General features: G+C 41.0%; 1 protein-coding gene across 3 annotated transcripts in view; it reads right to left on the bottom strand.

Moving 5' to 3' along the window:
* Nucleotides 1–14,834, bottom strand: part of TBCD (tubulin folding cofactor D) — a 974,871-nt gene that overhangs the window by 157,674 nt on the left and 802,363 nt on the right. The gene's annotated exons all lie outside the window — the stretch shown is intronic.

Raw genomic sequence — 14,834 nt, 5'->3', positions numbered from 1 at the left:
TTAATTCTACTTAGTTCAACTTAAGGTTCTGTCTATCAAGCTTGCATGCTTAAATATTACTAGGAAAAAAGTTTTCTCGGTCTCTGGACCTCTTGGTTTTGGAATTCACTCCCTGATGAGTGAGATTTGAACTACTGTATCATATGAATCCTTTAAAAAGGCATTAAAAATGTCTCTGTTCAATGTATCCTTTAACAGCAGCAGTATATGCTAATGTAATTGTAATCATAAACTGCCTTGAAGAAGGATGCAGACTGTCTAGATCTTCTTGTAGTTAATGTTCAAATTTTACTGAACAGTTGGAAGTGTGTTATTTTATGTTTCTGGTTTGTATATATGTTATTTTTATGTTATTTGAATGAATAATTTTATGCATGTTTTAATTTTGTAATCCGCTTTAAACCTTCCTGTTGTGAACAGCACAGAATATACAATTTTTAATAAACCAAATCTAATGAAAACATTTTATTTGGGCTTCTAAAATGGTATTTTTTAACAATGTCTATGTCTCATGCAAACTTTTAACCTTTGCAATTGTTCCTTTCAGTTTTTCCTAATTTCCTCATTCTCTCATAGTCTCCCTTTTTAAAATTATATGATACTGCAGTAGTTTTACTGAATGTCTTCCCTCCATTCATTATTCCAAATTTGATTGCATTTTGACGCTATTGCTTAGCAGCCCATTCAAAATAACCCCTTGCACCAGGTCATGAGTTCCACTGAGGACTAGATATAAAGTAGCTGCCCATCTTGTTGGTTCTAGAGCAATCTGCTCTGTGAAGCAGTTATTTATGACAACTAACCTCTCTTCTGATAAAGTATTAGCTCAAACAATACTGGGGTTAAATAATTCTCCCATTATTATTGTGTTGCCAAATGTATTTGTTTTGTTTTTTTAATGTCAGCAAGCATTTCAAAGTCTTTTTCTTCATCTTGGTCAGGTGGCCAGTAGTATATATCCACTGCCATATGCTTTCTGATCATACATGAAATCTCTATCCAGGATTCCACACTGCATTTTGTTTCCTGCAGGATTTTTATCATGCTTGATTCTCTGCCATCTTTTAAATATAGTGCCACCCCTCCACCAATTCAATCTGTCCTAAAACGTCAATATAGTTTATTCTCTGATATCACAGTGTCCCTTTGGTTTTTCTCCATCCACCAGCTCTGAAATGCCTATAATGTCTATATCCTTATATAATGCCATACATTCTAACTCACCAGTCTTACTATTGAGACTTCTAGCATTTTCATAGACATTTTACTTTATCTTACTTTCATTTTTCTTTGTATTAACTCATATATTAGTGAATGATCCAGGCAGTTCAGGGTCCTTCATATCTGTGTGCTCTTTGTCTACCTCTGTCTGGGATTCTTCAGACTTCCCTGTTTTGAAGTATCCTTAGAACAGAGGTTCCCAGCCATTCAAGAAATGCAGACCCCTTTTCAGCCTCCAAATGTTTTGCAGACCTCCGCACACTTCTCTTTAATTTTTGTATGCCATAACAAATAATGATATGTACTCCAGATTCATCCACAATACATAAAACTTAATATTAAATAATGCTTACTAATCTAAACTGAATAAATAGGGAGAGCAATTTCCTATGCTATTTAAAAACTGCCCTCATAATTGAAGGTCGAGACCAACAGTGGCCTCCACCTCCCATTCCAGCTGCAGTGGGGAAAAGGAAGCAAGTTCAAAAAAGTTCCAGGTTACAATTTGGTGCGACTTGGCTGAAATTCAGCACCGGTACCTGCAGACCTGCAATCTAATTTTGAAAACTTGGGCCTGGCGGGGGAATGACTGTATATTTTTAGCTGTGTAATTTGCCTCTGTTCTGAAGCAGGTACAAAATACATGCATGAAAGTATGCACAAGAATTTCAAAATTAAATCCCTGCATGCACTTTCTCTCCCCCAACCTAGCCCTGCTCCTTTATTCCCACAGGCAAAAGTATGCATGCTGTTCACACAGCTGCAGGTATTTTTTCCCATCAGTGACGGGGGAGAAGTAATTTTCAAAAGGCCTTTTCACATGCTTAAATAAGTGTTTACCACATAAAACATTTTGAAACTTACCCTTCCTGAAAACTGACACCCTTTGGGCCTCCTTTTCTTTTATACTTTATTTTCTTTTATGATTCATACAAACATATACAGAAAATGATAGTCACAAAATAATTTAGATTTTAGAAAAAACAAAACAGTAGCCTGCTTTTCAAAGGGAAGAAGGTTTATGAGATCTCCATGTCTCTTTGTGTGTCCCCCCTAAAACACTTTTATGTTTAATGTCATCCTCTCTCCTCCTCAATTTCTGGCAATTCTCTCTTCCTACTTCCCTCCTAAACTAAGATGGTCCTCTATCCCACCCTCTTAATCCCTCTCTTTCCACCTCTAGTTGAGCATGATTCCTGGGGTAGTCCTCTCTCTACCTGATAGGCGGTCTTCTATTCTTGCTCCCCTTAACCAAGTCAATTATGAATTCCTGTCTACCGCCTTATCTTCTTTCATTCTTGTCTCATTCCTTTGCCCCTCTATCTTTCCTCTCATACTGTTAACCCCACTCTTAATTCCTCCTTCCTCTTAGTCATTCTACTCACTTTTTTAGTGCAGCTCTCCTGTCCTCTCCTTCTGTAAGGCCAGTAAGAACATAAGAACATAAGAAATTGCCATGCTGGGTCAAGACCAAGGGTCCATCAAGCCCAGCATCCTGTTTTCAACAGAGGCCAAACCAGGCCACATGAACCTGGCAATTACCCAAACACTAAGAAGATCCCATGCTACTGATGCAATTAATAGCAGTGGCTATTCCCTAAGTAAACTTGATTAATAGCCGTAGCAGAGCGTATGGTAGTAGTGTGAAACGCTTCTCACTGCTGTGATCAACCCTGCTTTCCTCAGTGTGAGGTAGTGACTGCTGAAGGTTCTGACAGCTGCAATTGGCTCCTTTCTTCCCCGCATCCTCATGAAGTTCAGCAATGGGGTTTACAACTCTCGAGGACTGCAATTGGCCCCTCACTTCTCCACCTCAACCGGACATGCTGTAGCAAGGTTTGAAGCACCTAATGCATGCAAACCCTCCTCCTCCTGATCTGCAGCAATGTGGGGTGAAGTTTCCAGAGCAGTAATAGGTTCCACACTCTTTCTCCTGGCCTTAGGCAGCAGCTCAATTAATCACAGATAGCAGCGGTCTGCTCTTTTCTCCCCAGCTAAACTTTATCGCATCCCTTCTGGCGGATCATTTGCGATGGTTTTGCGGACTCCAGGTTAGAAACCACTAACTTTTAATATATCCCTCTCTCTGAACCCTACGCTTCTGAGCAACTGTCAGCTTTCCCCCATGGTCTAGTTTAAAAGCTGCTCTATCTCCCTATTTCTTTTTAAGTTAATGCCAGCAGCCTGATGCCACTCTGGTTAAGGTGGAGCCCAACCTATCGGAATAAGTTCCCCCTTTCCCAGAACGTTCCCCAATTCTTAACAAATCTGCATCCCTCTTCCCTGCATCATTGTCTCATCCATGCACTGAGACTCTACAGCTCAGCCTGCTTCTGGAGTCTTGCGCATGCAACAGAGAGCATTTCTCAGAATGCAACCCTGGAGATCTTTGCTAATTTATGCAGATGTTTAAAACATTACCCCACAATGGCTTACTGATGCAAAAAGCACTGCAAACCACATGACTGTGAAACGATATGAAAAAGAGCATTTAAAGGAAAATGTTTAATAAAAAAGGCAAATAGTTAAATACAAGAAAGAAAAGGCGCAATATAAAATGTTTTGTAAGCCAAAGAGCACTTTTCATACACATTTTAATTCCTTATCAGCTTGTGTGTCAAGGAAAAATAATCTGCATTCAAAATGTATATCACACAGAGCACTTTGCTAAAAAAAAATGTGGTATTTTAGCCAAATATTATGCCAGTAATGTGAGAAATTCATTGCCTGTCTCCTCTTCACAGGATATAGTGAGTATGTAAACACAGCTTTTATTTATTTTTTTTAAACGACTGCTGTTTTTTATTTCCTCTTATTTCACTATTTGTCATCACTAGGGCCAGCTATACTTCAGTCAAACCCCCTCTATTTTGCACCTTGCTCTATCCATGCAAAAACCCAAAGTGGTGCAAAATAAATTATATTAAAATCAGTGGGAAAAGCATATATGCAGGTTTATTAATGCAATATTTCTATTTTCAGCGGCCTGGATTATTGCAATGCACTGTTTATTGGTCTCCAACAAAATGCTCTCCACCCATTTCAACTGATCCAGAACGCCACAGCACGAGTTCTCACAGGAACCTACCACATCTCCCTGATCCTCTATTCCCTACACTGGTTACCAATAGACACCAGAATAAAATACAAAACACTTACACTGATTTATAATCTACTGAATGATGACACTATCTCATGGCTTAGCTTACAGCTATGCATCTATAAACCAGTTAGAAGTCTTTGTTCCGCCAATAAAAACCTTCTCGAAATACCCATCCTCAAGACGGCACGTTTAGAGATAACCAGGAAGAGAGTTTTTTCGGTAGCTGGACCTCTACTCTGGAATTCAGTCCCAGACAATCTTAGAAACTCCTCCAGTAATAAAGAATTCAAAAAGAACTTGAAAACCTATCTTTTCGAAAAAGCATTCCACAGTAATAAATGACAACTCAGCACCCACCTTCCTTGCCTAGCTCATCAGGCCGTAGACCTGCTTTAATATTCTTATTACAAGCCTTTTTTACACCCAGTTGGAATTAATTTTCTCTCCTTCGATTTTAATTATGTTGCCTGTTCTTAATTTTTCATTTTAACTCACTTTCTAATTTATTTTTTATTACCATTTTCTGTATTTACTATTTTAATTTGTTTTAAATATGTATGTTCATCATGTAAACCGTTTGGACTACCTCCTAGTAAAAAAAAACAACGGTATATAAAAATTGTTTAAATAAATAAATCTACATGTAAATTGGACCATTAATTCCAAATCATGCTTGATAGCACATGACAGTCCATTTCAGATGTCAAGATGAGAAGTGTTAGCTGGCTTTTAGGAAAATGTTAAAAAGTAGGCTCTATTTGACTAATTATTAATGGTGGTGGTTTGGTGCTCATTTGGATGGCTTTATTTTACAATTGTGTGTTTGTCTGTTAAGAACATAAGAACTTGCCATACTGGGTCAGACCAAGGGTCCATCAAGTCCAGCATCCTGTTTCCAACAGTGGTCAATCCAGGCCATAAGAACCTAGCAAGTACCCAAAAACTAAGTCTATTCCATGTTACCGTTGCTAGTAATAGTGGTGGTTATTTGTATTGCTGGTTTTATTATGGTACTATATACCGCTTTGGGTGCCTGTTTTCGGATGGGTAAGTGTTATAAACATTTTAAATAAATTCTCTTATTGACATTCATTTAATCTATTCTTTTGGGGAAGAACACCAGCCCTGGCGGTCGAAGCATGAGGATGAAAACACATTCTCCATTTTTCACCGACTTGGGAGCCCTAAACTCTTGGACATCAAAGCTCATAGTTGGGTACACATCCATTTTCACCATTCTGACAGTGACAGTCCTCTGCCCATTCAAGCTTGGAGGCAAGTACCATTTCTCTCCAAGGGGTCACCATTCTTGCTGTTGAAGCTCATGGATAGGGACACATCCCCTCATACTATTTGAATTTAGAGGTGCCTCATGCCCCAGGCATAGAAGTTTGAAGATGAGTGTATATTCCTTATTTTCCACATGTCTGTCCACCTTCCAAAACTGCCATAAAAGACTTTGGTAGTGACCATTTACTTACTAGAGCCTCCTCACTCAGACTGCTGTAGCCATAGCCTAATTGTCTTTGACTACCAGTTCAATCATATGCTGCAGATCAGCGTTGAACAAATCCATGTCTTTGTCCAACAGATAAGGCATTGGGTCCACATAAGTCTGAAAAATCTATGATCAATTCATGATTCAGTTACTCTGTCTATTCTTGCCATAAATGTCTCCCTCTACCTTTTCCCTCATTCTAAGGGATCTCCCGCCATACAACATAAGAACATAAGAAATCGCCATGCTGAGTCAGACCAAGGGTCCATCAAGCCAAGCATCCTGTTTCCAAAGAGACCAAACCAGGCCACAAGAACCTGGCAATTACCCAAACACTAAGAAGATCCCATGCTACTGATGCAATTAATAGCAGTGGCTATTCCCTAAGTAAACTGGATTAATAGCCATTAATGGATTTCTCCAAGAACCTATCCAAACCATTTTTGAACCCAGCTACACTAACTGCACTAACCACATCCTCTGGCAACAAATTCCAGAGCTTTATTGTGCGTTGAGAGACACTGAGCCAAATGATATGGATGTCAGGGAACAGCACAAGGACCATAATAATGTGACTCTGAATCATGTAAACCAACTCCACAGAGGCCAAATTGCTGATAGGTGTATGACTAGTGCAAATGGAGAGGCTTAGGATCAGTGGTTCAGCAACAAAAGCAATATCAGCTAATAAGGATTCAAGCCAGAGAACATGTACTGTATATTACTAGTTGCTTGGCCCATAATTTCCTCATGGTTTCTTGCTAAAGCCTCCTTATGAGTCCAAAAGATGAATGAGTGGTCACATACCATATATGTACGGGGGACCCCAAATTAACCCCTTACTAGAACAGTTATCCATTGTTAGTTTAGAGTCAGTGGTCTCAAAAGATCCTGCCCTTTCTAGTGAGGTCAGTGCACGTAGGAATGTTTAAGGATTTGACACACTCCTCAGTCAGAGGGGTCATTGGTAGAATAAAATATTTGCATCCATGTGATCCAGGAGGAATCTGGGGAAGTCTGAGTCAGAAGAAGCCAATCTGTGAACTGCAGTCAGAGTGCCCCCCAGAATGGTCTTTCATTTCATAGAGAAAGTACCTGAAGTAGATCTTCCAAAAACTGAGGAGAGTCTGTAGAAAGAATTATTGTCCAGTGAAGGGGACTAGGGTCCAAGGCCAGGGCACCCAGTACTTCAGGATAGAAAAAGGTTCTGGGGTTCAACAGGGAAATCCTTAAGAGACCTGAAGAAAAGAGGTTGCCAGGAAGCCGAGGTATTTTAAATTTCTTATCTGTCTTGGGAGACGTTTTGGTGAAGTGTTCGCTAAGAAAGGTCTTAAGGAGTTACACTGGTTGAAGGAATCAGCCCACAAGGTCCCAGAATTAGAGAAACTGTTGAAAGAAAAGAGGAAAACTGCCTTTACAGCAAGTACTTGGGAAGACCCAAAGGAAGAGGGTTTCTTTCCTACAGCACTGACTTGTTTTTTGCAGAACAGTTATTATATTCCGCAATCTTCCGAAATAATTGTTCATTGCTGAACGTGACAGATTTATTTTTTGTGCTGTTCTAGACTTTGCTTTATTGTCTAGCATACAAACCACTTGTAGATCACTGATTTTGGTTTTATCTGCCATCAGTGCCAGTGAAGAGCTTATATTTTGAACAGCGGTTTTGAAATCCAAGTGATGATTTTTTTTTGCATTTGACTGGGTTGGTAAACAGAAGAACTCCAGTGGGGAAAAAGCTTAAGGGTCTTGAAGAGATTAATCTTTCACCCACCTTGTGTGAGAATCATGGGAGGTCATGGGGCCTGTGCTAGGCCATAAACCTTCCTATGAATCCCTGTTCCCAGGACCAGATCAGGACAGAAGAAACAAACAATTTATGGAATCTGATTCAAAGCTTTTAAATAGATATTGGTAAGTTAGCTTTATATGTTTTCTGTATTAATTGGATTGCCAGTTATCAAAATGTTTGATATCGTGCCCTAGAATTTCTAGGGCAGCTATAGTACTCACTGTCCCAATTTGAAAGGAGTGGGACTCATACTCATGTATATTAAGCCTATCTGCAATATCCCTATCTTATAGTCCCTTCTTAAACTGGAATTTTAATCATTTCATCTATTTACACCCATAATCTTGAGCCTGGGGAACAGAAATATTATGTAGCTTTTTAATGGACAGGAGTCCAGACTTTTGTCTTGGCCTGTAGTCATGTGTGTGCCCTTTCCTTGCTGATCTGTCTTAGAATTGCAGATGAAAATTCTAATTTAATGGGCACCTATCATCAAACCTTATGTTAATAGGCTGGACATAATGTTGGCTGCCTGAAGGAAGTGATGGTTCACTTATGTGGAATGCATGAAAGAATGCCAGAATGAATGCAGCATGGAAAAAGCCACATCATGACTGTTAACATCTACGATAAACTCTAAGGGCAGGCTCGCGGAAAAATCTGAAGGTTTTGCTCATTTTATTCATAAGTTACATCAACTTGATATGCAGTTTGCAGTAGATTCAGGGCTTGTTTTGATTAATGAATTGACAATGCAAGAAAATGGTAACAGTTTGATATGATTTCCTCTGAAGAAACCATACAGATTTTAGCAAAAATTACTCCTGGGGGATTCTGTACAACTGCTCAGAACAGAATTTGCACAGAAATCCCCTCCTGTGCAGAATTTTCATACTTTGCGTAGAATTTGGAATGAAGTCCGGTGGGCCACTAACGGAGCACATCTTACTTGTGGCCAAAGAAACAGAGGTCTGGTGGGACAGTGGATGGAGTCCATCCCGCTTGCAACCGAAGATAAGGCTAGTGGGGCCACAAGTGGAGCCCATCCTGTTCATGGCTTAAGCCAGAGAGGCCCATTGAAGCTGTCAGCAGAGCCCATCATGCTGCTCATGGCTGAATAAACAAAGGCTCAGTGGGGCCACAGGAAGAACCCATCCTTCTTGCGGCCAAAGTCAAAAAGGCCCAGTGGGGCTGTGAGCTGAGTCCATCCCATAGCTGAAACACTGCCATCGGGCTCCCTCCTGGCTGTGCTGCTTCCTAAGGCACGTGCATACCAGCCCTGGCCTTATAGGCCCAATGGTGGGAAAACTGAAGAAGCACTGGGAGATAATGTCAGCTCGAGCTGGGAATTTAGACCTCAGCCACGCTCCCAGGCCCTGCCTCAGCAAAAGATCCTCCTGCACTTGTATGCAGTCTGTGTTGCTTGTGTTCCTGCCTTGTCTGTTTCTCTCCTTGCTTTGTTTTGTCCCTGCCTTGGTTCTCTCCTTGACTTGTCTTCTTGCCTTGTGCCTGCCCTGTCTGGTTCTTGCCTTGCCCCAGTGTCTGCCTTGAATCCTGTTGTGCCCCATTCCTCATATCCTGCTAAGTCCTAGTTCTGCCTTGTCCATCTCTGCCTGACTTCCGACCTTGACTTCAGCCTGGACCTTGATGCTACCTGATCTCTGTCTGGCCTGACCTCTGCCTGGATCTTGATGCTGCCTGACCTCTGCCCAGATCTTGAACCTGCTTGCCCTGACCTTGGCCTGCTACCCAACTCTGCCTGTCTGCTCCACCTGCTGTCGGTATAGGCCTAGCGGGTTCATCTAACAGGCTGCATCAACTACACCACAGCCAAGAAAACACACTTCATGCCAATCTCTGGTTGTTGGATTTAATACTCTCCAAATATCCAAGACGTTTAGGGTACCACATATAAATTGGACTCCTTTAGTAGGCTTCATAGGGCTTGCAATGCTACTAGACTGGCGATCTAACACAGGATCTTTGATGCAATGCAAGTCACCGCCCAATATAATTTGAAAGATAATAGTGAAAAATTTGTGATCATATTGATTTGGACTGTAAACAGGATGCCAAAATCATGGGCTGCCCAAAGTAATGACATATCTGCCCTCTGGGTCTATAATACATTTTTGCCACTGAAAGGATATCGACATATGGATCAGAATAGCTACTCCCCAGCTTTTGGAGGAGCCCTCTGTTGCATATACTTGATTGATCCACTTTTTCCTCAGTTTAAGGTATTCTTTACTTAACATATGGGTCTCTTGCAAGAAGCCAACTGTGCATTTTAGCTAGTTAAAATATGCCAGCATTTTCTCTCGTTTAGCTTGGGTGTCCAACCCCACTACATTCCAGGTGACACACTTAATGGGGGGTCCTCATTCCAGATTTGGGTGAATATAACAATCGTAGAAGAGTCAGCACTTTCTTTTGGACCATTCTGTGTCCTTTACCGTGATAATTGGAAGCTCGTGAGATGTCACCACAAGCCGTCACACTTACCCCAATGGCCGCAATAGTGCAACTCTGCCAGAACGCCACCATCTCAACTCTTCCTCTTGCCCTCCTTAGGCACGTGTGCTGACCTCCCACTAGTTAAAGGGCCCATGGCGGAAAAACACTAAGGCACTGACTGATGGCATCAGCATTCTCAGCCCTATAAAGGGCTCCTTGGGGCTTTCCCCTTCACCTCAGCTACAGGTCCTCCTATTTTGGTAGTGCATGTTGCCAGCCTGCCCTGCCTCATCAAGTCTATCCAACCTGCCCTACCTTATCCAGCCTTGCCTCATCATATCCAGCATCTTGCCTGCTGGCCAGCCCCTTCTGGGTCAGTCTCTCGTTTCCTCTGGACTGACCACTGCTTGCCTGGACACCTTGTCTGCCACTGACCCTTTGCTTGGACAGACTATCCTGATTGCCGCCTGCCTCTGGATTTCCATGTATGCCATCCTACTACAGACCATCGCCTAAGTCCTTCCTGCCCTCGGAACCCAAGGGGATGAACCTGCAGGGAAACAGGCTGGTATAGGTGAAGCCCTAGATCAGTCTCTTGCCAGCAAGCCTCTGCCAGCTGTCAGTGAGGGCCTATGACTGCATTAACCTCACCACAGCCACAATGGTTCACATTGCTTACACTTAGAGCAGAGTGCTCCAGTGAAATCTAGCAACACTAACACTATACAGAATGTTAATGCTAAATTCCATGTGATCCTCCCAGCATGCTGGCCTAACAAAACGAACTGCCCCTTGATCTTTCCCATACCCCTATTCCCCCCCCCCCTGCTAGATGTTCATTACCTATACAAATCACCAAATGCACAACCATATCAGAATGGCCCCAAGAGGAATCAAGGTTATTCAGTAATGCACCCAGGGGCCATCCCCCCAGCAGATTACAACGTCCCCTCCAATATAACAACACGAACATGCCTTTACAGTAATTGTACTTCAGAAGGCTTTAAAATAAAAATGGCTTAAACCTTATAGAGCCTACCATTTTGATGATATAATTCAAAGAATGGTATCGGACTAGTAAATAACTTCATTAAAATGGCAAAGCCACTCCAGTATAAGAGAAAGAAAAAAGAAAAACTCCTGCACTCAACACTTTTCCATGTCCTTTGATCCCTTGCCCAAACTGAGGTCTTTCCAAATGATACCAATTTCACCTGGAGCTATGTGGCCCATAAATTTAGGTGTCTACAGGTAGTATTTGGCCTAAAAAAGCAAATTTGCAGCTGAGCTGGATATTGCAGAGCAAATCTCAGATTGCATTTTACAAGCTCTATACAAATTGGCACAGATTCTTTCCTTTTGGCAGAAAAATCTTGAAATACTAGAATCTTATGATTCTGATACTGGATGTCTAGAATTTTTATTATTTATTTATTTATTTTTTATTTATTTAAGGTTTTTATATACCGGCAATCATGAGCACATATCTTGCTGGTTTACATGAAACGGGAGTGCATTAAATACATCAACTAGAACTGTGGTGATCGAAGGAGCAGTTACAAATAACAAGGGTAGCAGAACTTGGATAAGAAGGAAGAGATAGGAAAGAATAAACGGTTGAACAGTATACAAATAAATTAAATGCTATGTAAAAATGGCATGATTAATGGCTGAATATTTGAAGTCCTTGGTTTGTATTATATTTCTGAAGGATGGCTCTTTGTATACAAAATGTAACATTTTTGTAATGAAGACACGTAGTCACGGCCTGCCGTCCCTCAGAGCCTGAGTTTGTGCGCACATTCAACGATCAGTTCTCCCGACAGCTCAGAGAGATCTAGAGATCACGGCAGCCTCTCTCCTAGTATTTTTGGTAGGTCCGTATCAGAGTATTATACCCACAAAATGTAAATTGATATGGCAGGACCTATTTTCCAGGTCCTCTAACTTGGTATCACTCTCAGTGACCACCTTTTCTAAAGCCAGGATCTTTGATTTTAAAGTTTGCACTTCATCCTCTATAGAACTAATTTGAGATCCCGCTGCATCCATGCATGATCCTATTCCTTCTATTGAATTACACACATGAGATTTGCTCAGATATCTTTGAAAACTTGTATTCCAAAGCAGTAACCACCGCTTTTGTCAGCTCAGTAACTGCCACTTTGCTCCGTTCACATGGTGTGCCAGGATCTTTCAGCTCCACCATTTTCATATCAGGTGGCTTTGGCTTCTCTTTGTCTTTCCTTGCCACTTTCGTCAATATCATGCCCAATTTCTTATCAACAAAGCTGTCCATATATTAAAGAGAATGATTCTGATTCAAAAAAGATGTAGAGCTGCCAAATTTAGTAAGAGAAGGAGATAATTAGGAAGGATGGCACCTCGAGCTCAGACAATATACGTTCTCCCTGGCTCATCACATCACATGACCCCCTATTGCTCTGTTTTTATTGTAACCTGTTTGAAGTTTTTCCAACTCAAAAAGAGGTAACAAAAATGAACACACATTTCACAAAGTTATGTTGTGAAGGAAGAGGAGTTTTGCACACACAGAACATTACTGAGAGCTGGAGGAATTAGTCCAGAGAGGCAGAGAGACCACTGTCAGAAACTCCATATAAAAGATTGAAAGACAGAAGGAAAAGTTACTGTACGGAACAGCATGCTGGGAACTGTAGTCCCAGAAAGTTCTGGCCTCATGCCTATCAAGAAACGGCAATGACAGAAGGAAGGAACACTGATTGCTGGGACCTTTTTTAGAAGCTTTCAGGGAGGCTCAGCCCACAAACTGTCAGGCAGGAAGAAGCTGTCTCCAAAGCTTCCAGGGAGGCAGACACCTTTTTGCTGCCTGGAGAGCAGAGACCATCCCCAGGAGTAGCTAGAAATACAGGTCTTGGAAGCTGCCAGGGAGTTAGAAGCCCAGAGACTGCCACAAAGGCAGAGACATGACTGAAGGGGGATAGGGACACAAGGCCTGAGAGGCTGGTAAGGGACATTCCTGAATACACCACTGGGCTTTGGGGCAGTGGGAGAATAAGCCCCAGAAGGCATTTGGAGGTTGCTGCATAAAGCTGTTGCTAATCTGTATTGTGCATAAGTTTGTGACCCTGGTGCCATGGGGGAAGTAAGCTAGAATTTGGCCTGTGAAGGATCAGAAGTAGAAATAAATAGAGACAGTAAGTTTGTAAATCATTGAAAATAAGTAGGTGCTTGCCTGCAACTAGGAGTTTGGCTGACAAGAAACTTGTGGTTTTCAGGATTTTTTATATCAATAAATAATTAGAAGCACTATCACTCTTTGAACGCTGACATTCAATAAAGTTAATGCCGTATGATTTCTCACATTTTTCACTGTTGTACAATTTGGCACAAAACTGTATGACTGTTTCTTTCAAATGCATTTATAAATGTATAACTGTAACCCAGGTGGCAGTTTGTGGTGCACTCTCTCCTTAATAGTTTTAAAGGTTGCTCTTTTGTATCTTTGCTACAGTCAGCACAATGAAATGCCATATCCTAACAGTGTTAAATGACTCCAGTCAGTCATCAGCTTCAAACAAATGACCTCACTGGCAACCATTCTCATTAAAGCATAGACATAATCTTTTTGCCATATGAAATGATTCACTTACACAGCCTTCATTTTCATTGCCCAAGAATTTCCCTAAAATGGCTAAATTATTAAGTGTGGTAATAAATATGCCAAAACTAATTATGGCTGAGAATACGCAGGTACCCTTAATCCATGCCCCATTCATGACTGGTAAATGGAACTGAGATGTTTGATTATAATGCATTTCAACAAATTGGTATTTGAATATGCAGGTAATTTCCAAGATAAGTGCATTTTTAAAACATTACATACAGTATGGTAAAGATCTCCAAATAAAACATTCTACAGATGGAACAAACTAAACCATTAAAGTTTTCCCTTGTTATTTTCAATGTGTAACTGTTTAATGTTTTTTTTGGGGGGTGGGGAGGGGGGGTTAGGCAGTTTCCTCCTGCTTCTCTGGCTTCTGATTCAACTGGAACCAGCTTCAAAAGGGGCTACAGTACTATAAGCCTTCATTCACAACTACCTAGAGCTTTTGCCTCATTTCAACCATTCCCTCCCAATCAGCCTGGTGATCACAGTGACAATCCACGGCCAGAGATCACAGCTCCCTTCAGAACCCAGTATGCAAGCACCCTGAGTCTAGCCAGTTGACTTTGGTGTTGAGTGATAATAGGAACTTCCCACCCCAGGTGGATCCCCACAGCATTCTGAACCAGTCAGCATGAGAAGCAGAAGCCAGTTTCAGAAAACAAAAAGGAGACCTAAGAATAAGACTAAGTGTCAAGAACATTTCAAATTGCTATCTAATGACTTTTACTACTTTAAATAATGTATGACAAATACTAAGTGCACAGTACAATACAGTACTAGCTGACAGTAAACAGACCCTCTTGGGGTAACTATTTTTCCTGCTATCAACTTAAATATGAAAGATCCACATAAGATCCACACAGAGAATATTTTTGCATTGTTAAAGTAGTAGTCCCCTAAATGGAGAAAAGTAAAAAATGTTATAATGCTAACAACCTGGAAGAGCTCACATCCATTTCTACCAATGCTCAATCCAAAAGCATTAAAAGGTTATATGTAAATGACATGATGCACAATCTTATTTATATCAGTAATTCTGATAGTAATTGTGCATGGACAAAACTCATTAGTGGATTCAGGAGGATTGAGTGCTTCTGGCACATCTATGCTC

Source organism: Rhinatrema bivittatum, chromosome 4 (genome assembly GCF_901001135.1).
Source record: "Rhinatrema bivittatum chromosome 4, aRhiBiv1.1, whole genome shotgun sequence".
Lineage (NCBI taxonomy): Eukaryota > Metazoa > Chordata > Amphibia > Gymnophiona > Rhinatrematidae > Rhinatrema > Rhinatrema bivittatum.
The sequence above is the reverse complement of the archived record's forward strand: the minus strand, read 5'-3'. Positions and strand labels throughout refer to the sequence as shown.